This window comes from Pseudopipra pipra, chromosome 4 (genome assembly GCF_036250125.1).
Source record: "Pseudopipra pipra isolate bDixPip1 chromosome 4, bDixPip1.hap1, whole genome shotgun sequence".
In the NCBI taxonomy this organism is placed as follows: Eukaryota; Metazoa; Chordata; class Aves; order Passeriformes; family Pipridae; genus Pseudopipra; species Pseudopipra pipra.
This window is the reverse complement of record NC_087552.1, coordinates 45,018,300-45,044,562: the sequence shown is the minus strand read 5'-3', so window position 1 is coordinate 45,044,562 and position 26,263 is coordinate 45,018,300. Positions and strand designations below refer to the sequence as shown.

Genomic DNA, 26,263 nt, shown 5'->3' with positions numbered 1-26,263 from the left:
TGTGGGGCCTTTTCCACAGGGTGCAGTCCTTCGAGAACAGACTGCTCCAGCGTCTGTCTTCCATGATGTCACAAGTCCTACCAGGAGTCTGCTCCAGCATGGTCTTCCCCTGAAATTACTACTATCTCTGATTGACTTGGACTTGGCCAGTGTCAGGTCCGTTTTGCAGCCAGCTGGCATTGGCTTGGTCAGACATGAGGGAGCTTCTGGCAGCTTCTTGCAGAAGCCACCCCTGTAGCTCCCCCTCTGCTACCAAAACCTGGCCATGCAAGCCCAATACACTTGTCTTTTCATGTGAGGAGTTGTTTTGGAGGTGTGATCTTTGGTACCTAAATCCTGGTATTTTTAATTTTCATAATAGATTTATAGTTGTAGAAGTGGTGATATTATGATCTGCAAGTAGATGTTGATATGAAATCTTGTCTTTTTGCCACTGTCCATCAGTTTAGATCATTAAACCCTGGAGTTTTCAATTTGCAATTTAAAAATTTTCAATTTTTAAAGGCTCCTAGATTACAGAGACAGAAACAAATTTTTGTCATTGTACTTGAATATATTACTAGACTACTAATGGTTATTGAAATCATTTGAACAATTAAAGTTCATAGACAGTGTTGTCAGTCATTATGGATTACTGGAGGAACAATAGGGTACATCGATCTTTGGCCTATGGCATCTGCTAATGTCTCTTTTCGGGACCTTTATAGCTGTCATATTTCCAAGGAATGTTTTATGACACTTTTTTAAGATCTCATATATATGATTTAAGCAGTGCTAATTGTGGTGTTCTTGGTTTCCTTTCAGTCACAACCAATACTGTTTCTTCCCAGGTTCTATACCCCATATGGCTTTTATCTTCTCGATTATGCACCTTAATGTCTTCTCCCGTGTTCTTCAAATGTCATTAATCACATCAAGCAATCAGATTACCTTCATGCAAATGAATTAATTTCTAATAAACCTGCAGTCTGGCCACAGATGATTCAAACCATGAAGTTTTTACAGTTCTTACTATTGGCTGTTCCTTCTGGCACCTGTCTCTTGCAAGAGCTACTGTGTTAACCAGTATCTGGGGAATATTGGCTTTGTTAATACTTTGACCCTTATTTGAGGGTATAACTACTCATTGTTGTATGAGGATATGTTCTCAGCCTCAGCTCTTGAAGGGACAAAACTTGATCAGCCTTTCCGCACAGTTTGATCTGACGCTGTATTTATTGTGCATATTTAAGTACAGAAAGTAGTAAACTTGATGCTTCATATTCATGATCTGACAACACTTGGTGGAGTCCAACTATTCAATAATCAGGGTCCAAAGCTATTAGTCTGCCTTATGCTTTGGATTTCATCTTCATCTTCTAATAGATTATCCTGTGTTTGTAATTCATTTTCACTTAATTACTTTGTCCATAGTTTAAGCATGTTCTCAGATTCTTGTCATTAGCAGCACCATATGTTCAGTTCCTGTATACAATTTTAGGCTGTGTTTGATCATTTTTGGGTTTTCATTGTACAATACCACAGCTGTAATCTGTAGGCATTTTTTAGTCTTTCAATGGATTACAGACACCTCATTAGCCTTGTACCTACCTGCTGACTGGTCACGCTACTGAGTCAGTTCAGCTGGACAGCTGCAGCATTTAATTTAATCCTGTGAGCTTCTTATGCCCTAAGGAGTGTAATATTGTAAAAAAGAAGACTAGGTTTTACAGAGCGAGGTCCACTTTATAAGTACCAAAAAAAAAAAAAAAAGCTTGTATATGACAAAAGAATGTTATAAGACAGAAAGAAACAGGGCTTATAAAATCAAACAGAAATTCTGAAGAGGGAAAGAGATTCTCCAGATCTTCCCAGAAGTGCTTTGGGAATACATTTGTCAATGATTAAAGTCTTCGGATTAATAACAGAATGCAATGCATGTGTCACTTCATGAATGCAAACAGCTTTACATTCTATGATGTCTCAAACTTCACTTCTCCTTCATGCATCTGTCTCAGCTTTGTGATTTTCTGTTTATTCTACAGTGCTTGATGAGCTGTCCCTTAGACCAGCAGCAGGTGAGTATTTGCTTGAACAAGGTTTAAGACCATTAATGACCATGCAGCAGATGGAGAAAGCACTAAACCTTTCCACCCATCTTTGGTTACATTAATTAGATACTTTATGCACTTTAGAGGTTGCTAGAATGTGTGCAGTGGACTGCAGTGCAGTGTGGAGAGAAATGCAAGAGTAACTGTGTATGAGGGTATTCCAATGTGCTGAAGGAGTATGTTCAGTATTTTCTGACAGAGAGCTGTCCTGGTTTAAACTGGGATAGAATTAGTTTTCTTCTTAGTAGCTGGTGCTGTACTGTGTTTTGAATTTAGAATGAGAATAATGTTGATAATGCACTGATATTTTAGATGTTGCTAAGTAGTGCTTGCCCTCAGTCAAGGACTTTTCAGTGTCCTATGCTCTGCCAGTAAGGAAGTGCACAAGAAGACAGGAGAGAGAATAGGTGGAACAGCTGATCCAAACTGACCGAAGGGATGTTCCATGCCTCTATGTCATGCTCAGGTACCATGACGGGGATTGACTGGGAACCAGTAATCGTTGCCTGGGGACAGGCTGGTCAGTGGTCAGCAGGTGGTGAGCAATTGTGTTTTGTGTCCCTTGTTCCTCTCAGGTTGTACTCCAATCCCAGTCTCTCTCTCTCTCCCCCTCCCCCATAGTTTAACCCCAGTCAGCAACCAAGCTCCATGCAACTGCTCACTCAATCCCCCATCTGCAGGATAGGGGAGAGAACTGAAAGCTTAAAAGTGAGAAAACTTGTTGATTGAGAGACAGTCAGTTTCATAGGACAAGCAAAAGTCACACACGCAAGCAAAGCAAAACAAGGAATGAATTCACCACTTCCCATGGGCAGGCAGGTATTCAGCCATCTCCAGGAAAGCAGAGCTCCATCATGTGTAATGGTGCCTTGGAAAGACTAACCCCATCATTCCAAATGTCCCCCCATTCGTCTTATTTTCCCTTGCTTTATATGCTGAGCGTGACGCCCTGATGTATGGAATATACCTTCGGTGAGTTGAGGTCAGCTCTCCCAGCTGTGTCCCTTCCCAACTTCTTATGCATCCCCAGCCTCCTTGATGGTGGAGCAGGGTGAGGAGCTGAATAGTCCTTGACACTGTGCAAGCGCTGCTCAGCAATAACAAAAAACATCTCTATATTATCAATTCTGTTTTCCGTACAAATCCAAAATATAGCCCCACAACAGCTACTGTGAAGAAAATTAACTCTACCCCAGCCCAAATCAGCATGGTCCTTCCCACTGCAATTTTTTTTTAATTATCATTATTATTAGTGCTCAAATTTGTTTCAATTGTTAAAGTGTTGTTAACTCAACTCATGAGTTTTACTTTTTTTCTGATTCTCCTCCCCATCCCACCAACAGGGGTGGGTGAGACAGCAAGCAGCTGTGCGGTACTTAGGTGCTGGCTGGAGTGAACCATGACAAGTCCTTAATTAAGAACCTTAACCCAGAATGAGAAGGGTCACCAGGTCCCATTTTGTCGTAAGTGTGTTACAGTTATACTGCACCTTTGAGCTGCCCGTAAGTTGTAAGAGTGAATTCTTACCTAAATATCTCATTTATTTCTCCTAAAAAGTCCCATTAGATCCTTGAAGAATAAAGTTTGTCCTTAGGAATTTGCTGTTGAAAAATGTTTTTCTTAGAAGATCCTATGCAATAATGAGACAATAGTTGTACCTCTTCATCAGCTTTAACTATACTGCGTTTCATGCTCTGAATTCCTACAACAGCAGGAACAACACTGGAGTTTTGGGACTCTTTTGCATGCTTTTGTGATATGTAGGGAGTCATGACACATTTTCAGGTTATTTTCATGGGACTTGAGACTGGCTGGTATGAATTGGACACAAAACAAATATCTGTATCAAGGTTTCATGACCACTGAGTGAAAACTTGCTGTTATGGGCCAGCTTATTTACTGAGTAAGAGGTTCTGATGTACAAACACTAAAATACTCATCTGAAAGTTTTTCTTGATCTGCTCCCAAGGAGTATTAAAAAGAAAATAGATCCATGCAACAGAGCAATCTGCTTTGTTCTTTTCTAATTATGGAACCTAATCAGTCAAAGCAGTGATTGTCTCAACCTAAACAAAGTTATTTTATCCCCATGTACAGTTTATGCAAATATGGTGTTTCTTAAATTTGCTAGCAGCATATTCATTTGGAGAACATCAGTTTTATGCCAGGAACTAAACTGAAGGGAATTACATGATAAAATATGTGACAGAAGGCTTCTCACAGCTGAATTTCATATGATTATGTGGTTCTGTGGTTGCATAATCATGTTTCTAGTATATGAGAAACATATATATAAAAGTCTTAGCTGGGGAATTGATTGCAATTTAAATTACATTTCCTACTGTGCTTCAGAAGGCCACAGGTTTAAGTACATTATTCTGCCATGGGCTTGATTTAAGCTAGTGCAATACCTTTTTCAATTTTCATTATGCTCTTTGCCATAAAAAAAAGATTTGTCAAGAGAACAGGTTCATGCCATGTCAGTTTGTGTCCTTACTACAAACTGTCATAGGAACGAATAACCAGATTTTAACTACCCAATATGTTATGTGTTATGTATTGTGTGCCAAATTGATACGCTATTTTTCACGGCTTTTCATCGGATAGACATTTTACTGTCACATACCTATCAATTATAGCTTGAATGAGGATCAGTGGAGCAGTTATCAAATCAGAAGGAAGCACACTGGAAAGGTTGTGCCATAGAACACAAAATTTTAATTTGGAGAATAGGACTGTATTATCTTTTAACAGAGAAGAGATGACGTGATCAAATCATTTCTCAAAATTAAGCATTTGAAAATGGTACTGAATGACAATTCATAAAAGGGATGACGGTGATAGCAGACTCCCCCCAAAACTCTTAGCTACTCCTCTCTAAATACCTGTGAATGACTGGGATATGCAAATTGCTATGCCATTAATATTCAGCATTAATATGGTATAATCAAGAAGGTAGTCAGAGGGAGAGTGGCTAAGTAGTATCCGGAGGTAACAAGTAAGGTGAGACAAATCAGATACCTGAATAACCAAATGTATAGGCAAAGGTGGACATTGGACACTGTATTTGAGATCTGGAGCAGAAGAAGGAGGGCAACTGGAGGCCATTTGCTGACTGGGGACAAAAATGGGGTTTCAAATCTGTTTTTCTGGACTATGTGTACATGTTATGTTAGTATTTAATATCTGTCCAGATAAGTATTTAACCTTAGACTGGAGTCTTCTGTTCACTTAACAAATGCCTGAAGTGTTGGTGGTTGCAAAGTGGTTCAGCTTTAACTGAAGTTATGAAACATATTTTCCTTCAGGCTATGTCATGACATAGATATGATACTCTGGATTATGTATTATGTAGCTTCATGGGTCTAGGTATGAAGAGACCCTTCAGTAGAAGAGTCCTGTGATGTTGTATGGCAGATTTAGACTGAAACTCTCGTGAACTGATTGCTCCAACTTTGACTAAACTGCTTAAGGGACTTTAAACTCTGAAAAGGAAATTCATTTCGAGGGCAGTGGTCTAATAGCTTGACCAATCAGAGAAGGTCATATTTAAGGAGTCCATATTAGCTTTAAAGTTTTAAATTTAAATAAAGTTTTAAATAAAAAAAACTGAAAAAAAGGGAAATAACAAGCTTTGCTAGGCCAGGTGCTGGTGAGGAGGTGAATGAGGTGTTCTCCATCTTACTGACTCATGTCAGTCACTTATCTTCATCTTAAGCATTTTTTTCTCTGTTACTATGCCATTGAACTAAATACCTTTAGGGAAGATTGAAATAGCAAGTTGTTCTGACAAATAATTCTTATTCTTATATAGCATAAATGAAATTAATTACTAGTATGTGTGTAATTTAAGATATTCACTGACATGAATACATTGGTAAAGGTAGTTTGGCTTTGTTTTTCCACATTTCTAGTAGTTATGGTGACAAAACTTTTAGGTATAGAGCCAGTGTAAATGAGCAAAGAGCTAATCCTCAAATAATTTATTTGCTGAAGTGCTAGTTTAACCTGCTTTTTAGCTGCATGGTATGTAAGTGTAGGAAAAAGTGAATGAATATAGGGTATAATATATATATATATATATATATAAATAGATGTATACATACCCCCTTAACTTCTTCCTGTCTATGGGATTATTATATGGAATTTTTCAGGAGCCTGCCTACAGAATTGAAGTAGGAATGAAAAGCTATGCTGGAGTTTCAATAGCCTGGTTTTTAAAAGATATATATAAACATTTGTCTGACTTCTTCGCGTACCTACTTACTTTTCCCCAAAGGATTAAACTCCTGCAAAGTTTTTTTTCTGCCTATTTCCCAGTTGAAACTGTGCTGCCAGTCTCCATGATTCTGTATTACCTGAGATCTGTAAACCGGATTTGGCAACTGAGATTTGACAGATGAGCTCTTTAGACTCATATAGATTAATGATGTATAGTATAGGTTATAATTACTGCCACCTTACATATTTCTTCTGAAATTGATCCTTCCTGTCTAGCACAGTTCTTGCTCCAAAAGCTTCACCCAAAAAACCATCTGTGATAAGGTACCACTAAATGGATAACTAGAAGCTCACTTGCAGCCCTAGCCACAAAACCATCTGCTTCTCGGGAAGCAGGCAACATCCTTTAGGATTTTTTAGGTGTATATGTTCAACTATTGCCAAGTCAGATAGAGAAAAATTCGTGAAGCAGAGTTATGGCAGTTTTTTGGTTTTAGACTTAGTATGAAAGCCTGATGTTTGAGTTCAAATGAAAGGATATGGCCACATTAATACCTAATGAGTAGTAATTGCAGGAGAGTAGTTATTATAATCCAAATGGAGATATTTCACACAGACATTAGTAATTAACACATTTGAAACGAAATAGATGATGTGCAACTATTTGGCCTGCAAATGTATTTTTGAATTATCTTTGTTATCCAATGTCATTAAGAGATTATGAAAATGTGTAAGTAAGCCAGAGAATCTTGATATAGTAAGCATAGGCAGACATGTAATGGAAAATTGAACTGTTACATAATTCTCTGAAAAACGTAAATGTAAGTAATTAAAAAATTGTATTAATTTCACAATTTTTAAGCTGTACTGTAGAAGTCATGCAAAATATTGCTGAAAAATTCACAGGGAAGATTTGATAACTAGGTAAAATATGAAATATATATGCCTAACTGAATCAGTGTATATCTTGGAAAGTCAGAAGGCCCTACCAGAAGTAACACGATATAGATATTAATTGCATTTAAAATTTTTAGATGTTTCCTTTTAATGAAAGGTTTGTTAGAGTTGCTAATATCTGTGTCTGCACAAGGCAAACCTTTATATTACCTGAAAGTTGAACAGTCTGAAATGCAGTGAAAAATATTACCAGGAATGTGGAACCAGTAACAGCAGCATATCCTGGAAAGGAAACAATGGGAATTTTAAACCCAAGTTCGATGTTTGTCTTGTAATTTACATCTGCAAGATGTACGTGAAACATTCCTTTCAATTTCTACCTATCACCCTTCAATTTATACATAATGGAGGAGAAAAACACCTACTTTAACTGCTGTTATACGTACATAGAATCTTTTAAACCTGAACATCAAAACAAAGTATACCCAGATAATCTTCCTGTTGATGGTTGAATGCATGTCTTAAGTCAGAACCTTACCCTCTGAGCTAAATAAATCCCTTCATTAAAGACATAGAATTCCATATGGGTGAATTTTGCTCTGTGCTTTTTGCTCTGTGCACACTGTTCAGGTCTATTTTAGAGGAAGTGTGAATTCTGTGATCTAATGTGAATATGAATACAATCTTAAAACTTCTCATAAGATGACATATGAGACAGAAAGCAGATGCAGATGATTAGATAATGTTCAAAAGTAATTCAGCTGGCACCACCTTCACTGCACCTGGACTGGACTGAAGTCACCCATGGTCTTGTCAGCTGGCCTCATGCTGGACTCAGATACTGTGCCTTTTCCTCCACTCCTTCAAACTTCAGACTTCTAATGAACATGATGTAGACCTTTAATGACTTATCTCACATGTCCTAATGAATCATTTAAGCTGAATGTATAAACATTCCTGCAGTTGCAGGATTTACCCTCTTTCCACCCAGTTAATATGTAGTTCATCATAATTGCTTGTTAATATCCCTGATATTAAAAAAAACCCCACATATTGATCTAAACACAGTTATAGATCCAGATCTGCTCAATATATAAGAATACTTATCATGGGAAACTGGCATTCTTTTTGATTTTAGAATAGTAGATCAAGGTCAACTTTTTAAGATAATCCCATAGGAGGCTGCCTTCTGTCTCCTTTGGTAACAATCTGCTTTCAGATCCTGGGAGAGAACCACTGTGAACTAAAGTCTTCAGTGTGTCAAAGCTGAGGATGACATATCTCAGCATACTGTAGACCTTACCCATTAGTTTCGTGCCTGGGGAAGGAAGAGGAGAGAAATACCTCAGAATTTTTAAGGAAGTTGCTTGCCAATTCTTGGGCTGTTTTGACTTATTCCTTAGTATTCTCATTTAATTGGCTTAATCTTGTTTTGAATATGTGCTTTTATGTTTTATTTTTGCTCATTGTGTAGCCTTTCAATTAATTTTAATAGAAGTCGAATATGCAGTCAAAAGAAAATTGTAATACCAATCTGGAAGCACCTAAAGACAAGAAAGCTGTTAGCAGCATTTTCAGCACCAAATACATCACATTGATAAATTGGCTATAAGATGAGATCCCATTTCAAGTGAGTCACACTGTCAAACAATTAGATCACTGCATGACGTATTAAAGCTGATTCACAATATGGTAAAACTGCTATCAGTTCGTCTAGCAGCTTTAGTAGTACAAAAGGAGCAAGTAAAGGAATATTTCAGTCTGTCTCATTTCCTATTGGTGATCAAGTCCAGAGTGTTCAAACAGAAGACCTGATATACCTTTGCAGTAGTAAAGCTGAATGATGGGAGGTTTTTTACTTTTAAAAAAAGAACAAATATGACTATTTCAAGATTAAAGAGAAAAATCTCTCAAGATGTACTCAATCCAAAGGAAATGACACTGACTTACAGTGATACTGATACTTTGAAAGAATAATGGCCATGTAATGTGATTTTCAGTGTGTGAAGTTCAAAGAAAGATGAAGGTGAAACATCCAAGAAAACTTGGAAATGAAAATGAAATAATTTTTGCTTTTGAAGCAATTCTTGCTGGTAGAAATTTTTTATTAGTCATAATGAGTTTCAATTAAGTACTTGTACTCTGGAATGTCTACAAAATTTACACATATTTTGTACAGATTTTGTAGAAAGATTTTGAAAATCATACTGCACACAGCATGTACAGAGATTTATCTGTATCTTATCCCTTCTGTATCTACTTGAGGAAGGACAAATATGTCTGGATCCATCAGGAAGGGTGATGGAGATTATGGCTTTCTGATTTTGTTTCTTGATCCCTAAAACCCTGTTGCAATTTAGAGTACCTAGAAATACCAGGCAGTACGGAACCTTAGAAAGTGATGCTGCAACATATCACACCTTTTCCCCTCCTCTTGGTGTGCTTTTAATTCCAGCAACTCATTCTTCTGTGGAGAGAGAATGATTTTAGAAATAGAAGCTGGGCAAAATATTTTGCTGAGAGCTCTGTTCTGCTGCACACAGAGAGAGAAGGGATTGGTTAATTTAAAGAAAGTAACATTGTCTCATGCATCATATTTATTTAGTATGACTTTTTAATGGTAAAAAAATTGTAAGATAGTACAGCTATACTAAAAACCTCTTCGTTTCCAAAATTAGGGTATTCTTCATCATTTGCTAACTATGATGATCTTAAAACATTGATATATAATTATATCCATGTTTAGGTGCTGAAAATGTAGACCCTAATGGTACATTGTCCCAGTAAATTCCCAGGAGATGCCAACTCTCTGTGCTAACACAGGGGAGTATACCCTTTTCAAAAAAGGTTACATATATTGCATTATGCATGAAATGCTTTGTGAAATACAACTAAACCTGGGTTAAGCTGTTGGCTCAAGATATAGCAAAAAATACATAAAAATGTCAAAGTCCTGGGAAGTTTGATTTATGTTTTGCACCTCAGGCAAATAAATACCAACTAGACATATAGTTTTCGAATTTCTGGTTTTTTCTGCAGGGAATATTATTTTAGTTTCTAAGGAACTACTAGCTGAGAATATATGGCACCAATAAAGACTTAGCTATTTCTTATTAGCTCATAAAAGCAATCATATTATTTTGATCATTGTCCTGCAGTGGGAATCTTGAAAACTAGTTAATTTTATTTAAGCAATTACGCTGACATTTCTATGAAATCTGCACGTATTTTTGCAAGCAGAAGGTAGAAATCAGAAATAATGATCACAACTTATGTTTACAGAAGCCTTGAAATGGGTGAAAGTTTACATTTACAGAAAAGTGTTATAAAAAAAGAGGTTGATTTTTAATGCTCTACTCAGTAAAATTCTTGCTGCAATAAATAAAGTGTATCTGCTGCATTTTCTCTGTCTGAAAACCTCTGCACCTTGAGACAGGGCTATGAGAGACTCCACCGGGGCTTCCCTGTGCCCCAGGGACTCCGTGCTGCGGGGCCATGGCCAGTAGCCTTCCTCTGCTCACCCCTGCTGGTGTGTACAGCCCTGCACCCAGGCTCACCTGTCACCTCTTTTCTGGGGTGAGAAACTGGGAGATGAATGTGAGGCGGGTAGCAGAAATGTATGAACCTGTGAATGCACTAGGCAGGTCAATTTAAAATTACTTTTTCTATAATACATCAACTGGGGCACAAATATGGTTAGATGGAAAAGAAATGTTTTACTTACACTATGTATATAAATCCTGAGACTCACTGTCCTAGCACAATGGCTTGAAATATAATCCAGAAAACGTCATTAAACAAAAAGGCAGATATATAGTTCTTGACACTGCACGTTTCTGAGTAGTTTTCTGGAGGCCGAGGGAGTGATATTAACAGAAATATGATTTCTGCTTGCTTTATCATTTTCCTAAGCAGCTGCAGTTGGCCACTTGTCACACAAATGCTATGGTCTGGCTAGTATGTTATTCTTTATGTTCCTCCTGTGAGATGACGCTGAAAAACTAAATATTTAAATGTTTTCCCATAATTTTCTGCCAAAAAAATCAACTAAAGTCAAATGGCTTGTGACATTAGTAAAAAGTGAGGACAGGGAAAAGTTATTCCCTTGAATGGAGAAGGGAAAAACTACTTAGATAATTTGCATAATGGCTCTATTAGGACAGACCCCAAATGACAAATAAATAAACTGACAGATAAATAGAAGATAACTGGATTTCAGAGAGCAGGATTCAGGTTAGATATCGGAACAGAACTCTCAACATTTAGAAGAATAAACCAATGGATTAGAATCCTTGGTGACAATAAGAGCATTGTGCCTGGAGGACTTTGAGAAAAGCTTAGATAAACATGACCCTGAGATAGCTCAGTTGGTCAGAGCTTGGTGCTGATAACACCAAGGTCATGGGTTTGATCTCCATATGGGCCATTCACTTAAGAGTTGGACTTGAGGATCCTTGTGGGTCCCTTCCAGCTCAGAATATTCTGTGATTCTGTGCTCTACCTGTGCTGACACTGGTACAGTTGTTTGTACCTTAGGGAAAGAAGCTCTGTTGATCAATATCCTGTAGTCTTTAAAATATGAGAAACTGGTAGGTGAAATGCTTGTAATAAAACAGCAAAACCCATACAAATCCATCCAATTGAACATGAGTAAATTTTGAAAAAATCACAATACCTACAGCAGGCAAAGGTTTTACTAACTTTTCCCCCCGTAAATTAAAAAATACAAGATGTTCCATAGATTTATTTTCTTCTCCAAAATTTTTCAACTAAAAGTGTAATTAGGTAAGCTGAATAATCTCTGAAGTCCTTTACAAGTGTGTGGTTGTGTAACCTATGCCTCCAGTGTCTGTATAATTAGTGGAGACATATGGTCAAAGCCAGCAGGGGATACAGCCTATCCCTAGTCCTTCTGTAAGTGACTGTCATTCTACTTTAACTATAAAATGAGACAGAAGTAATGATATTCTGAGCTTTGGCATGCAGGTACATCTAAGGTTTGCACACAGAGGACCTGTGAGGAATGCTATGAGTTGATCTACAGTTTTTTGATGGATAGTCAGAGAGGGGATCTGTGATTTGGGTACATTAGATAGCTTGAGCAGAATAATTATTTTCCAAAGGGAAGAAAATCTATGGGCATACTATTTATGTTGTATTATGAACATTTTATTATTATTTTAAAGTACATATAAGTTGTGTGAACATCTGATGAAATGGAAGGAAAAACTCGGTCAAGGTAGTGAAGTAAGCACACCCACTGAAAAGCTATATTCTCCATAGAACAGCAATGTGCAGAGAGTTTGCCTGCCAAGCAAAAAGAAAAACTTAACTGGAAGAATTGAGAGTAGGTAGATTTTGCTGCAAAATAAAAATTAAAAATGTGAATTCTCAGTTGAGTTAAAATTAGTTAATTAATTCCCATTTTAATGCTAAGAAAAACAAATAAGCATGATGCATGGCTAAGATAAATATTAGTTGCCTGGAAGATGACATATAAAAGTGTAATACTCTATTATAATAACAAAACAAGCTCTAAAATAACAGACTACTGTTCACCACTGCTTATAGCAGTGTCTATACAGTCTGCATGGGAGAAAGCTGCAGATCTTGTAAATAAGGTCTTATTAATTGGGGAAAAAAATCATTTTCTGTTTCACAATTCTAAAATGCATTACAGAACTGAAAATGCCTTTGTAATCTACTCTGTGTGTGTCTGTGCATGTGTGTAGTAAAAGAAAACAGTTTCTCAGCATCTGTATCAAGCCACAAACTTATGGTCAGTTTTTCTGATAAAGAGATAAAATGACCCTAAAGAAAAAAGATATGTTTCTAGAGAAAATAATAAGTATTAAATAATTTCTTGTTCCTTTCTATCAGACAAATCTTTCTGTGACATAATCTTGTGAGGACACATCTGTGCATTTGTCCTCTTCTTGCAGTGTCATTAATCTTTCTTTTTATTCCAAGGGCAAAAATCAATACTTTTGGGATGTTACTGGAAGACAAAAAAAATTAGAAAGTTATCTTAGGAGTTTCACTGCTTATCTTCATTTAACACAAGTTGATACTAACTATTGGAAAATCACAGCATTTCTTTGGACTTGGACTGGTGCAGTGGCCCGCTTGAATGCCTAATGGAACAGGATACTGGGCTAAATGCAAACCACATGCTCTTTCTGTAAGAGATAGGGAAAGGCTTTTTCTTCTGTTGTTCTATACACTTATTTAAATATTCTTGCTCTGCTTCTCAACTGATGTAAGTTGAAGTTCTGTTGAAATCTACTGAATTAGTGAAGCTCTGCCAACTCATACCTGCCCATGATTACATTCCTAAAATATTTACCAATGTGCTAGGAAAGCCATACATCAAATGTAATATAGAGACTTACTTTCAGAGCAGTTGTACTGATTTCTGAGGGTCTGCTTGACGAGTGAGATATTACTCCAATGAGTAAGTCCTAATTCAACTCTTAAACCACTAAGAAAAACAAAAGTGCATGTCTACCAAAAAAGCGTATAAATTCTTGACAAGTGGGAATCCTTTACTGGTTGACTGCTGCATACCTCTAGTGAATTTGCATGTACAAATGAAAATATCAGGTTGGTGATTAAACAGACTTTGTTATGGTGGAACTAAATAAAACAAACCATGCTTCTGCAACGGCATTCCTCAGAGGGTGATTCTGATCCTATTGAAAGTATTAGCTGTGCCTTTGATATACTAATTTCTTCTGCAAACATGCCCAAGTTATTGTTGCATGATGGATTCTCTGTATAGTATAGTTTTAATCACTTGCCTGCCCACTGAATATGAACTATAAAATTGATATATATATATCAATATATAAAAATGATCATAAAAACACTTATTGATAACATTAATTTCTCTCTTTATAGTTAAAATATATTTCTATTTATCAATCAACCTTACAAAAAATCCACACTATTTATAAAATGTGATAAAAAGGAAAAAATCCACTTGAGTGTTTTAGAATAGAAAGTAGATTCTAGCAATCAACCAGTTTCAGATAGGTCTTTCCTAACAATCCAATCTAATATATACACATTATCAGCCTCATTTTTTTTAGATATTCTCTGTTTCCTTGCTTTTACGATCATTCTATCTCTGAGGGTTTTTTTGGGATCCAGATAGAAGTTGCTTAGGCTTTTTGATGATCTAGGGATGAGTGCAGTGCAGCTTTGCTGCTTTTGAGCTCTCTGCCAGAAAACACTCTTTTTTTTTTTTTTTTCCTGGATGCTTCATTAGACTGTGACTTTTGCAGATTTACAGTGGTGTATCTGTGACTTTCATCAGCAGAGCACACACACACAAAGTCTGTAATTTATGAGACTGCAATGATAAGTAAGTAGAGGGAGGAGAAGTACAGCTGGATGGCTCCTACATTAGATATCTGAATGACAACAAATACATGGTGACAGCAGTAGGAATAGACAGTGGAGTGTGGGTGAGAAAAATCTGGAGGTAAAGAATTAAGTTTAAACGCACCAGTCTGTCAGATCATGTGTATTCTGCAATATTTTTTCTCTTCTTTTGTTAACCATGTGACATAGATATAGAAGCAGAAAGTTACATTCATCTAATATTGAAATTTATTAAGATAAAGGTATAAGTACTATCTCTACATGCCCCTCCATTTACCCCCCCCTTCCCTCTATTTTAAAGCTTGATTCATTGTATAACTATGACTTGGCACCTTTTCCAACTAAACCTGGCTTCTGGAGGCAGATGAAAACCAGCAACACACACATGCTAGCAAGTTTAGAGGGTTTGCCAAAAAGTTTGTTGAAAATAACTAAACTTTGAAGTCAAAGGCACTTGCACTGGTGGGATTTTGCAGCTCAGGCTCACAGCTAGCCTTCGCTCTTCGTACCTTTGAAAGCTGCTAATGAGACAGAAAAGGTTTCTGTGAAAAGTAAACAGTGCAAATATACTGTCTAGTTGACCTATAGTCAAAGACTGTTTTGAAAATCAATGTGTGGTTTTCTTTCTTCCTTTCAATTTCTTACTTTTCTAATACCAGCAAAAGAAAGGTTTACAAATGTGTAAATGTTTTAGTGTGGTATATTCTTGAACTGATCAAAAAGGCCTGTTCTGATACACACGAAAGATACCTAATAATGAAATAATAATAATAAAAACATTTACCCTGTGGTCTGTTTCAAATCTTAAATGAGAACGTACTGCTCTGAATAAATAAGAAGCAAGGGATTAAGTTGGAGTTCTTGGGACTAAGGGATCCTGGAAAATGATAACCTTGATTACTTCGGTTTTCACATTGATTAGAAAGTGTACCTTTGCTTGCTTGAAGCATTTTTAATCTCCAGAATTTGTAAGAGAGCCAAATGGTCAGAGCCTTTTTTGAGCATCACCCTCACTCCCTAGGAGACCCTGGGAACGTGTGTTGTGCACCCTGGCACAGTGCCCCTCTCCTGCAGCTGGGGTGACAGCAGTATCCTGCCTCTCTTCACTAGTTTGGGAATCTGACCATGGAGAAAAAAATCTGAGCCAAGACTGACAATGCATTTAACATAAAATCATTATTTTTATTATTTAAGTCAGCTGAAGTCACATTTTTGGGTACCATGGCATTCACCAAAAATGCTGTATCTGGCTGTATCGTGCACCTGTCACAACTATCGGTAACATTTCCCTGTGGAGGGAAAGGATCATTCACGTGCTTGTTGCTGTGATGCCCACTTATAATGACCACAGAAATCAACCAAGGACAGACCAAGTGTTTAGGTACCACCAGCATGTTCCTCTGGAGGCTTCAGTGGGACAGAGAAAGACAACAATATTCCACAATATCGTGGACAAAGAGTCGTCTCCACTGACTTGTGTTGGGTTTATTCCAGCCCCTGCACTGGTGACCAGCTTATGGAAAGAGGGGAAACAAACTCAATGGCAGCCACATTTGCTATCCAGGCTGGTCAAATAGGGGTGGAGTAATTTTCATTCTCTCCTTCCCCCCTGTGTTGCACCTGCAAAACAGCTAATCATAATCTTAATGCATGTTATTGAGCCAGGAGGGGAACAAATTAGAATGCTGACTTTAGGATCCTAAAACTGAATTTTGTGTAATATTTTCCTGTGTATGTAATTAATATGCCTCCTGGGGAAACGCAGCTGGGAATTTCTATGTGGAAAACTCTCTTCAAGACACACAGAGTTGAGATATGCTAATCTAATTCAGAATTTAAGACTGAAATATAGATAAATTGATAATTATAGCTGTAGAAATAACGCAGCTCTAATCGGGTGTGAATGTCCTAACTGGCATGTGAGATGCAGAATACTGCCAATTTTTAATTTCCAGTAGAATCAGCTACAGCTATGATTCCTACAGTTAAAATTTGTGTGTTACTCAATATGTGTTTTTAATAAACCCAGTAGTCATCCAATCAACAAAAATTCATAAGCTTAATTCTGTTGTTTGAGGTCTGTGAAGAACTGAATTTGGCATTCTGCTTGCTGTAATAAAGGAAACAACGGAGAATTTGGAAACAGTTGTCTGTTTGCCATATCTCAGTTTGGTGACTTCTGCCTTTGTAGACAGATGATGTGGCAAAAGCCCAAATTCTGGTACCAATGTTGCCGAAAATCAAAGAAAAATTCTCTGGACAATTTTAGTATAGTAAGATAGAGAGCAGGTCTTTAACTATAGCACTTTAAGGTGCATTAAATATGTTTAGCACACGCATACAGGATAGCTTTTACAATTTTATAATACTAGCTAATTATCATATCTAGTGGGATACACCCATCCCCAAAATTGTCTGTACCCAGGACCTCCCTCAGCCATGCCCTTAGGCCCAACTCCCCGAATTGGGTGGGTGTTCTCCCACAACCACTCTTTCCTCCCATTCTTTATCTTCCTCAGGTCTTCTGTCCTGCTTTGAAGAAATTCAAGGATTCTGTGCCTTCTGAATAGCTTTGACTAAAACTATATATCTTGGATATATCTTGTGGTACACTCTCTACAGACTAGATGTCTTTTAGCTTGCTAAAAAATCTGTCCATTGAAATCCTTGACAAGAAACATAAAACAATCTTTTTGAATTTGGTACAAGAGTATTTAGTTAAAAGCTCTATCCTAAAATGACTGAAGTGCTAAAAGCTGTATTAAAATCTATACAGTTATGAACCTTAAGCATCACCAGACTAATCTGCCTGATTGTGCTTTGTCAGGCAGACCTAGAAGTGCTCAGTGTACCTCTGACTAATGTGCTCAGCACAGCACAAAGTTACTGACAAATATCTCTTTGACTTGTTTTCAGACTTCTAGTAGTATATTTTGATATGAAGCAGTTCTTAAAAGGTCTTTAAACAAAATTGTGGGTAAACATAGTGCCACATACAAATTAGTTTTGGAAATCCCAATAACTGTCTGTATCCTTATTTGAGTATCTGATTCTGCATATATCACCTAAAATTAAGGAAGAACAATCATACATAAATACTGGGAAATAAATTTTTCTTAGCAGAAGTCCCTTGAAATAAGTCCTGTTCTTAGTAGACTGCATGGATTTGCATCCCTCTTAGGGAAGTCTACCATGTATGGTTGTTGTCAACTAACTCAAAAGTGGTCATTCATCCTGTTTCTCTGAGGCACACACACCAGTACTGTTGAGGCTGGAATGCCCAAGGCATGTATAATATCTTTTGATTAGCTGAGGAGAAATGAGTTCTGGGACTGGTGCATAGGCAGAGAAGGACAATGTCACTTCAGAGTGACATTTTGATACATTGGTGGATGTGAACTAGTTTCTACAACACTCAGCCTCTGTGCAGAACTGTCTTGCTTCTTGCCATGTGTAACAGCCTTGGACTGCTTACCCATGGACCATTACATCTCCTTTGCTGCTTGCTTGATGTAGTTTTTTCACAAGGAATGCACCTGAACTGCCTTGCTGTGGCTCCATTACTTTGAGGTTCAATTTGCTATCAAGACTATATGCTCCAGGAACCCAAAGAATGTTTTGAAAGTTCCATTCATCTTTCTGCTTCTGTTTTTCCTGCCCTTTTCACTTGTATTAGTATAATTTTTCCTTCTAACTGAAAAGGGAATTTTTAGATTTTTTTTTCCTCTTTGGAGGTTAATTACATTTAGAGAGAGAAATGTTACAATGAGAACATTTGTTATTGAGCTATCTAGTAATGTGTTTTCTTTGCTGAGTTAGTTACAGAATTTTTTATGAACTGTATAAACTGATTTGTCACAACGGAACAAAGTAGGATGATTAATGAATGACATTCTTCCTGACTGAAGATAAGGATCCAAAGAAGACCAAAGAATCTGCAGCTGTGTCAGGTGTTGGAAAACTATTCCCTAAAATACCACTTAGGTAGCACTTAAAGCCAGAATGAAGTCACGAATTTTTTGACTCTCAGCTTGCTCTGAAACTTGAAATTTTCCATCTTATTCCTAAACTTTCTTCAGTAGATCTTCAAATTAGTGAAGAACTTGCCTGTGGCATAGGAGATTATGCTGTTTTCCAGGCCCATTCAGTGCTCCTTGTAGCACAAATCATTACTGTTGAGATAAACATTGATCCTCTCTCATTCTTTGCATCCTTTATGGATTTTCATACTTCATAACTGTATTTAAATTCCTGAGTTTTAAAGACACTGCACATTGTAAACTTAGCTACAATCAGGCAGGAGAGGAAGTACAAATGTAAACTAGGAAGACAGTGAAGAAAATGAGATTGAAAAAAAATTAAGTAATATAAACTGCATATATATACATATATATATATTCACACATATTATGTATAGATATGTATTAGAAGGCAAAAGCCCAGACTACAGCAGGAGAATGGAACAGCAGCACAAGTGATGTAGACATAGGAATAAAATGTCAGTGCCCCATAAAAAAGAAATATCTCCTGGAAACTAGAAAGGAAATCATGAAGCTTCAGAGTAAAGGAAATTGTACCAGATTTCCTGAAACATGGCATTTTGTCTCTACTGCAGGAAGACGTGAAGTACTTTTTGACCTTAAAGTCTCCTTCTGAAGCGGCTATAAAACAATGTCATTGTAAAGGGCCCTCTTCATTCACTGCTAATGACTTTCTTATCAAAACTGGGCAGTTTACAAGCCAGAGTATGATTTTTTTTTTTTGGTTGTTTGCACTCTAATAGCTCTTGGGATCTAGGAATTGAGCTGCTTTTTGTGTCTTTTACATTACCACTGGTAATAAAAAACCTGCCATTCAACACAGCAGAATTCATTCTACTCTGGAAGCTCTTTGCAGGGCTAACTGAGGCAAAAATCTTGGTTTTATCAGCAAGTTGATAGGACTCTAAGGCTTAGATGGTACTGGTGTGCAAGAATGTGATACTTAAGAACTTGCTTGTTTTAAAATATTTACATTACCTTTCTTTTCTTTCTGTTTATCATTTCTCAATGGCTTATTTAAGATAACTGCCTTCCTTGGAAAGGAAAATCTTGATTATATCCTAACCAATAATCCTGCAGCCTCTGGATGGAGGAGGCTTTATAGTAGAAGACTTCACTGTGTGTTGTCTATTTTGTACCAGCTGTTTCCCTACACTTAACCACTGTTACATTTTCATGCATGTACCCACTTCCTCGATTCAGAGCATGTACTTGTGTTTCAGTTTCTGCAAAAGAACTTGTGAGGCAGTTGTCATTTAAAAGAAAGATTAGACATCAAATGGATTTATTCAAATATACATGTAAGGACTGCCTTTGGTAGTAAAATCACTTAGCTTCATATGGAATCTACTTTCAACATAAGACTTCTGATGTTCCCTTTTTTGAGTACATATTCTAAGGACTTTAAAATTATATAGGAGAATTAACGGTTGGGAATACGCATCACAACTTGGCTCCAGGGAGTAAGGAGACACCCAACCTGGCCTATATATTTCAGTATCCACCTATATCTTGGGAACGTTTGTTCTGACAGAATGGAAGGACAAACAATTCCCACTGCAATAGTGTAGCAGAGTTACCACATGAAATATTGACTGCAGCATTGTTGGGTAATAAGATATTTTTTTGTTTTGTTTAGCGATCTTCACAGGCCTTACATGAGATCCCCCATCAGCCCATAATTCCATGCATCATCTTTATGATTCACATGCTCTGTCAATGTGACCACCTCCTGGAGACACCGTAGTCTTTCAGCAACGGTAAGCTTTGCTCTCTCCTTGCATCCCCACTATGTGATACCTGTAATAAAATGCCATCAGGACGTCTGCAGAGAGACCTGCCTTAAAAAATGGATAAAACATATTTTGCAAACAAGGCTGATGATTTCAACAGTTGAGTACTAAATTGTTCCTAGCTTTCGTGTATCCAGTTATCTGATAAACAAAAGTAGACAAAATGATTTTTAAATTACCCAAGGCATCCAAAGGAATACATTATCTAATAACATCCTCATATGCCACATGCTTATATTGGAAGAGCTTTGTCTGATTGCTTCGATAATCTTTTCATTTCCTGATATAGAAATTGATATTAAGACATAAATGTTTGTGTTGTTTGTGTAGTTATTTCCTTCCCTATAAATTTCAGCTAGATAAAAATTCTTATGTGTTATCACTGAAATTTAATTCTCTTTTGCATATCATGAACTTTCTGTGAAGCCTGAATGTAATGGAAGACAATTATTGTTGTTGTTCACTGACCTTGCTTACAACACAAAATGTTTTTTGCTTTACAATACATCAGGAAGATACAGGCTATATAGTTTTCCTTAAATGTTTTATATATAGTCATTGTGAAGTGTGTCCAGTAGTAGCTTGTAAAATTTGTTATCTACTGCTCAGTACCTATTTTGAATGTCAAAATAACCAGTAAATACTTCATTTTCTTACCTGAGGGAAGCTAATATTTGGCATGTGTATGATGAAAAATAATCTGAACTTCAGATAAAATTTCTATTCCATCTTCCAGTATTAATGTTTTTCTCTGTCACTGAAAGAAAAGTCACTCCTTTTTTTTTCTTCTAAAAGGATTTAACTGTGAGAGAGACCATTATTTCTAGTTAAACTGAGTATCTCAGAAATATAATTCAGTTTTGAAAGGTATAGTAAGAATTTTTTCTAAAGTGGCAGGATTTCTCCTATCATAGGAGAAATATAATATCATAATTATATATTATCTATATAAAGTTTGTAAGCTGGTAAAGTTTGTGTTTACTTTTACATATTGGGAGGTGATAGCCTGAAATGATATCTTGGTGTGATGGGTTCCCTACATTAGGGTCAAACATCAGAGGCAGTTTTAAGTGTCTGAATCATGAATACCTTATTCCTCTGAATACTTGAGTTGGAAAACATAATGTGATGCATATAAATAATGCCTGTCATTTTGAGGAATGTGAAAGTGCTTTATAAACTGTAGTACAGGTTTGGAGTTTTCTTTACTCACTATTAAATGCAGTTTTCTCAGGGTAAGGATGTGGAGGGAAAAAAATAAATGTTTAACAATGCACAGCATTGGTACACAGTATTTTAGGAAATAATTAAGGTGCACACAATTATACATGAGTGCCGTGATATCTCAAATCAATATGAACAAGACCATTTTTCAACCAGCTTTTTTTCTGGCTGGTTGTGCTTTTTATTGCTTGATTTTTTTTTTTTTTTGCAAACGCTGCAAATGAAGGTAGGATTAACCAAACTGCTAATTTCTGAAATGAGATATAAAGGACCTACTCAATATTTTGAGCCTATTCAAACACTATAACTCTTTGAAATACCTTGAGACTTATTGCCACAGTTTCAAATCTCAGTAAGGTTCAAGGAAGGTGGCTGCATCCCCTGTGCCATACACATACGCATTTTGATGATGCTGCAGAGGCTTCAGTCTCCTCATCTGTGCTGCTCATCTTCCTGCCATCAGTGCACAAAAACTTACGTGCTTTTGTGCCACTGGTTGTTATGATTTGTTGGAGCTGAGCTAAGCTAAGCCATTCACCCAGACTGTGACCTTGAGTATATAAGGCTTTCTAACCCCTCTTAGACACTGCTGTTTACTTTTCCTGTTTATGATAACCAGGTAGAAAATTGCTCCATTGTACTGCTGAAGAGTGAATTGGTTTCAAATTACTCTGAAAGGCAGCCAACAGAACAGCTAACACCATGGGACCAAGTTTTCATCTGGCCTTCAGTCTGGTTTTCAAGTCTGTGTTCCCAGGTTTGCACTCTCAATCAATTGTAGAAAAAAGTAATTTCAGGCCCAATTAGCTGTGAACCTCCATCTACCAGGTTTAGAGAAAACCAAATAAATTTATGATTGAAAGGACAGTGGAAAAATGAGACAGCACTTGAACTTCCTCTAGTGCAATTGGTTTTACTGTTCTTTCCTTTTACTCAGATCGTGTGGTCTTCTTTCTAAGTTACAATAGCATTACATAATGCCAGTGGTAGCACTCATTACTGCCTCTTTAAGGATGGGAAACATCAATATAGTATGTAGTAATAAAGCAAACTCTATCAGAGATTGAGTGCCAAGGAAACTTCCCTGTCTGACCTTGCAAGAGCCACTCTGGAAGTCACTCACACCGTCTGAGCCGGGACCAGAGCTCCTTCGCAGCTACACCCCCAACACACAGTCAGACCAGGTTTCCTCACCAGCTCGACCCCAGCTTTTCCATAGTAGTCTCAGTCGTCTCGATCCTTGAAATAATTTAATCATGGTCCAACAAGAAGATAGCCACTTGAGCTGGGTGCCTCCAAGAAGGGACTCCGAACAAAGGAATCCTTGGGCTTTTATGCCTGCATAGCTTAAGCATGGGAAAATATTGGGGTCCTTGGCTCCTGCTCTGTCTCTGAGTGTCCGGTCTCCTGGCTGGGCTACAGGTCCCTGTGCCCTTTCTTATTCAAAAGGTCAATTCCAACTCACGGCCTCTTGCCTGGGGTTCCCCCCACCCAGAGCTCAACCTGCAGCTTGCACTGCAGCTGCACACTGAGCTGCTTGCACCGAATGTATTCCTCATGAGCATGTTTCTCCTGTTATCTGAGTCTGTGGTAATATCCCAGATTGAAAACTAGGTGTCAATGTCTTCAGGTAATCTGCCATTTACTTGAGCCAAGATTTCAACTCCATACAGTGTAGGTGGGGGAAAATGTTGGGTGTGTCACAAAAAATTCAATATCAATTGTCATGACAACTGTTAGAATCCTGTTTTGTTCTGCAAGATGCTTCAGGAGTAGGACCAGAGAACAACGATATGCCAGCGAGAGAGGCAATTCGGTCCAGACTGTGAAAGTTTAGTTTCCAGGATTTTGTGATGTTCTGAGAATAGCAAAATTAATTTTCTTGTCCTTTTCTGTGCATTTTAGGATCCTGTAGCCTCTTCCGCTAGAAGAAGAGGAAAAGACTGAGCACAGAAGGAATTGAGAACATGATTTTCGATACAGTCTGTGACCTAAAATAATTTTCCTCCTGGGGATCAATACAGTCCTAATTAAGGTCATTGTAAGGACTGATATTTTTCACAAATTTCCTTTTACAAGACAACTTTCTTAAACAAACTTTTTCATGGGTCTGTTTTGTCATGATTACCAGAACTGAATTTCTCACTTTTAACTACGGAAGCTCATAATTTCTGATGGAATAAGTTTACCGATAAAACTAGCATACTATACAAGTCATCAAGCTGAACCTCTCGTACGGCAAAAAGTTGGTGGGAAGTGCTGTTTGTATCTTTGTTCTTTTCTTACCTTGACAGACTATTGCTTATAGTGAATAAATACCTTCTGTGAGGAAACAGTATCTGCTCAACATCAGGAAAAGGAAGTTGCAGTCTGATATTTTGCTGCTCCCCAGAAAATCATGTGAAAGTCATCCAGAAAACCTTTCACTGCATTGCACAAGAGCAAAATTCTCTTTGGAACAGGTTGGCTTCAAGACTGTGTAGTCTTGGTCTTTACTGTGAAAAGGACATGTCTGACATCTCGAAAGTAGTAATCATGTGCTTGGCATTGTATTTCTGCCCCTCATCTGTGGAAAGGAATGAATATACTTTCCATAAAGTAGATATTTGATCTCAGTACTGTTGGCTGCCTTGTTAAACTGCAACATTTCAAAATGAGTTGACCCTAGTGGAGGATGCTGCTGTACCCTGTCTTTCTCACAAAACTGAAGACAGAGGCTGCCCTCAGGGAAGCTGTCTGCTATTTCCTTAAAATATACCTGAATCTGTAATTATACATAAGACATTTTAATTCATGAGAAATGTTCTTTGATTTGTGGTGGGTTTTTTTTCCTTAACTGTCAGTTTCTTAGATTTTATAACAAATCAACAAGCAAGCAACAGCATCCCCTTTGTCAGAGAAACTTTTTTTCCATTGCAGGAAATATATCTGTGGAACATATCTGAAATATACTGTGGAACAAGAAAAAAGGATATAGAGAGCAAAGTTTACCACTGACACCTGAGTCTTTATGCTGGTCGTTCATAAGGGTGTGATCTACACCTAATGCGTCCTTAAAATATATAATGAGAGGTGTTTCTGTCTCCTAATGTTCTACAAGGAAGGTCTTTCAGTCTTTCATAGTCGTGATCCCAAAACATACGAATCAAATGGTCTTCTGTGATGGAGGTGTAAGGCTTTTGCACAAGACAATGATTGCCCTCACATTCCCAGAGCAAAGTCTTAATTACAGCATCAGGGAACACTAGCAAGTAGCTATAAACATTTCTGTATCCTGAGTTTGGCAGGAACTTTTTGTGAGAGGCTGCCAGTGGCCTTACATTGGTCACTTCAGTCCTGAACTGCTATCTGACAGATGTGCTGGAAAGAACAGCATTAGGCTGTTAGTGCTCCTGGTCTCTGTGGTAGGCTTTCAGCCACCAGATGTCTGATGGAACTCACAATCTCTTTAAATCAAAAGAGCCTAATAAATAAAGATGAAGTTCTGATTAGTTTACTGTATAGGGGGAAGAAGAAAGCAAGCATTTTTGTAGTGGTATTTAAGGTATGAAAGAGCAGTTCAAAGCAGGCTAACATAAACATTAAGTAGATAAAAAGTTTAAGCTCCTTGGAATTCTCAAGAAAAGGCAAAGAAATGCCCTTCCTTTTGAATACAGTAATTTTAGGTTGCTTTTGGTCAGTCCTGCACTGCAGCTGTAACGGATTCCAGATTCCCAGTTCCAAGATGCAATTACAGCACAGCATAAGAGCCACATAGCATGCAGGACTGATCCATGTCCCCGTATCTGGGACACATTACGGGAATACGGTTAACTTTTGTTCCCTAGACAAGTTAGAAACAATCCTGTAACTGCATCTGGGGACAGGCAGGTTGGACTGGAGTCCCCTGACCCAATTATAGTTGTAACTCTGACAAAGCTGAGCTCTCAAAGCAGGTCAAAAAGCTAAAGGGACAGACTCATGTTACATGCGGAGCATGAAAGTCTCTTTGAAGCAGATCCACAGTGCTCTAACACAAAGTTCAATAGGCACTGTGCCAGTCCCTCTGCTATATCCCACGTGAACTTTACATTGCTTTGCCTATTATTGGCATTCAGAATGCCTGATGATTTTTCATCATTCTGACAGTCTTGTGGTAGAATGTAAGTCACATAATCCCTTTCTTTAGTGGAGGGGCTGCTTTTTCCATCTTTAAAAAACTGTCTGAAAAATACTTTACCAGTGGAGACTAAACTTTCTTTTGTAACAATTAAGTTCTGTTTTTCCTGTTTACTTATATGTCTATTGCTCATTGCATTAAAATGAGGAATTAACTTGCTTGACTCAAAGCCAAATCTTTTTAAGCTATGCCTTGTTGAATGAGAGTATCTAAGACTAAAATGTGGAATAGATCTGCAAGTAAAAGACTCCATTACCACTATCTTAAGAAAACAGTTGGCATATGCTTCAGGGACATTTCTCTAAGTAGGTACCTGTGCACTTAATATTTTGCAGTTGTAGGGAGCAGGTGTTGCGTTTTCAACTTACTGGGCTACAATGATTCCTTAAAAGCCTTATATTTTCTTTTTATTCATCATGTTAAAAGTCTAACTAGCCGTAGAATGATATCCAA

At 37.4% G+C, this 26,263-nt stretch overlaps 1 long non-coding RNA gene across 1 annotated transcript; it reads left to right on the top strand.

The window, feature by feature from the left end:
* Positions 1-203: 203 nt before the first annotated feature.
* LOC135413862 (uncharacterized) lies at positions 204-22,504 on the top strand. Its single transcript, XR_010430449.1, has 4 exons — positions 204-313; positions 2,025-2,057; positions 20,274-20,394; positions 22,271-22,504. It is a non-coding gene; the product is annotated as an uncharacterized LOC135413862 (long non-coding RNA).
* The last annotated feature ends 3,759 nt before the right edge of the window (positions 22,505-26,263 follow it).